The sequence below is a fragment of the Palaemon carinicauda genome, chromosome 11 (assembly GCF_036898095.1).
Source record: "Palaemon carinicauda isolate YSFRI2023 chromosome 11, ASM3689809v2, whole genome shotgun sequence".
NCBI classification, from domain to species: domain Eukaryota; kingdom Metazoa; phylum Arthropoda; class Malacostraca; order Decapoda; family Palaemonidae; genus Palaemon; species Palaemon carinicauda.
Window position 1 is genome coordinate 138246969 of NC_090735.1, and position 3373 is coordinate 138250341.

A 3373-nucleotide genomic window follows, 5' to 3' on the forward strand; every position below is an offset into this window, starting at 1 on the left:
GTGAAAGACCATGGTACAGAGGCTATGAAACGACGCAAGACCAGAGAACAATGGTTTGATTTGCGAGTATCCTTCTCCAAAAAGAGCTGCTTACCATAGCTGAGGGTACCCTGACATTTGCACGACTTTTTGCCACGAATTTGTCGTGGCAAGTCGTGACATTTTGTGGCACGAACTGGAAGATAAAAAAAGATAAAATTACCTCAGAATCACAGCTGACCTGTCCACATCGACACGAACTGGCACGACGAGTTCACACATAGTTTGCCCACTTCCCGCATCGTCCCGACGAGTTCACGAACAGTTCGCGCATAGTTCACGACCCGGCCACGAAATTTTGTCGTGACCAAAATTTTGAACATTTCAAAATTCTCGTCATGACATGCCAAGATGTCACGACGGGTTTACGAACACTTCACGCCAGTTCACGACGAGTTCACGCCAGTTCACGACTCGAGTCGTGACAATGCGTGCCACAAATTCGTGCAAGTGTCAGCCTGGCTTAAAGAGTCTCTTCTACCTTTATGTAGAGGTAAGTAGGCACTGAACAATCACACTACAGTAGTTAACCCTTTATGTAAAGAAGAATGGTTTGGTAATCTCAGTGTTGTCAGGTGTATGAGGACGAGGAGAGATTGTAAATAATAGGCCAGACTTTTCGATGTATGTGTAGGGAAACAGAAAATGAATCGTAACCAGAGAGATGGATCCAATGCAGTACTGTCTAGCCAGTCAAAAGGACCCAATAACTCTCTAGCGCTAATATCTCAACGGGTGGCTGGTAATCTCACCATATAAAGGGGATAAATAAACATTTCTATCTACTACAATAATGGTGTACGAAAAACTAAGAAGCATGTGAACCGACCGCAAACCATGATGTTCTTAAAAACAAAACAAAACTACTCCTTAATACGAGAAAACTACTCATAAAACATAACAAGAATACCCTATCTCACATAAAAAAAAAAATAGTTTTTGTCACTTTGGAAGCTCCTTATATTCATTTATTCGGAGGATTAGTAATTCCCATAAGGGTATCTTCACACAAATTTCTTTGCAACAGGAAATACAGTGAATATGATGCAAAACAAGACCGAAGGAAATTTTATTAGCGATATAAATGTAAGTTGTAAAATGGGAGAAAAAGATCTCAGGTCAAAAAGACATTTTAGACTAAGGGGGTGAAAAGCGATATCATGCTCCTCTATCGTAAGAAAATGTTCATTTTGTAGCAAAACTTGACATTCAGTTTTTGAACATCCGAAGTAACTACTATCCATTTCATGGACCGCGAGTCATCGTTTTTCTCAAATATCTTTCAAAATAATTATTTGATCGAAATGTTACTTCGACGAAGTGTAGAAGAAACCTCCGGCTAATTATGGGTAATATGGTGCAATGTCAAATGATGTTAGTTAAGACGTTTACTCTAGGCTTTTAAAGTCAAAGTTACACAATTCAGCAGACCGAAAATACACAATCGGACGTCTCTCTCTCTCTCTCTCTCTCTCTCTCTCTCTCTCTCTCTCTCTCTCTCTCTCTCTCTCTCTCTTTATTACTGTTTTCTTATCTCAACCTAATACCTCTTTATAATTTAAAATATGCAATAAAATACGGTTTTCCATGATACAATTCATTCCCCAGCATATAATTCGAGAGTTCATAATGAACAGGATAACTACGTTTGGCGTAACGAACATAATAATGGTTATTTTTTCCCAACATTTTCTGTGAAGAGTATCCTTGACATGTCAGGTAATGCCATAATGCTAACACTTACGTCACTTGTGTGTCGGCTACAGCACTTGCAGTATAAGTGCTCACTGTGCAATTAACGGAGACGGGTTTTTAATAGGAATTAACCATATGCAAAATGGAGAAAGATAACAGTAAATCAAATCTCACACAAAAAGACTGCATATTGATCAATAATCAAGCAATCTATATACCTTTTTATCTATATAAATGCCTCTACGTCCCTCTTTGAATTATATATATATATATATATATATATATATATATATATATATATATATATATGTGTGTGTGTGTGTGTGTGTGTGTGTGTGTGTGTGTGTCTGTGTGTCTGTGTACATATATAAAGAGAGAGAGAGAGAGAGAGAGAGAGAGAGAGAGAGAGAGAGAGAGAGAATTTCCTACTTCCTTTGGCATTCTAAACTAGTGTTAATTAAAAAGAGTACTAGCTTGTAGGTTAAACTGTGTGATTTAATTTTGATTACCGTATCTTTACTGCTCGTAGTCAACATGTCAATCAGGGAGTAAAGGATTTAATATATCCTGATAGAACGAAAATCATATACGCTCTTTAACCTACGCACATTCTACAAAAAAACAACGTATTTGTAACATCCAATATTACTCAATATAATATGATAAACAGGAGAGGGGGCGTAGACGATAAGGCCAGGAAAGGGGGTTGAGGGAGGGTTGAGGTGGAAAAGGGAGAGGGAGGGACGAATAAGGAGAGCAAGGGAGAGGGAGGAAGAGAGAGATGGACGGATTGTTGATAAAGGATGTACTAATGCATAGCTTGTCATTTGACAATGCACAATATAATCCAATATTCGCGGGAGGTGCATTGGCACAGTTAAAAAAACATTTCGATCACATAAGAAAAACGATGGCTCTCGGTCCCCTAACATAGAATGTAATAAAGAATAAGTGGTGTACGTGCTTACTGAGTATGGTCAAAGCGTGATATATATACACAAAACACTCCACCAATTCTGTGGACTGTGGTCACAATGACCTCTTAACTTCTCTCTTCGTTATTGTGAATACGCTTTTCGCAAAATAATACAAAATCTGAAGAAAATGAAGAGATTAGCCAAGAAAGGACAAGGAAAATTTGTTTGCACCTGGGAATCATTTGTTCGTGGAAAGAAAATATTTATCTTGGGTTAGGAAATAATCGTTAGCGGCTGTAAAGTATTAAGTTTGCAGTTAAGAAATATTTGGTTGGGGCTGAAAAAAATATTTATATGAGGCTGGGAGATATTTATAAAGCGACAAGAAAATATTTGTTTGCGGCGAGGAACCATTTCTTTGGGGTAAGAAAATATTTGTCTATGGCTGACAAATATTTGTTAGCGGCCAGAAAATTTTTGTGAGGATGGGAAAAAATTTGTAAGCGCTTAGGAAATTTTGTTTTGCAGATGGGAAATATCGATTTGCCGCTGAGAAATATTTGATTATGGCTGGGAAATATTTTTGCAGCTGGGAATTATTTGCTTGGTACAAGAAACTATTTGTTTACAACAGGAAATTATTTGTTTCCTGTTGGAAAATGTTTGTTTGTGGCAAGAATTTATTTTTCTTGGCTGAGAATTATCTACTGGCGATCAGAAAA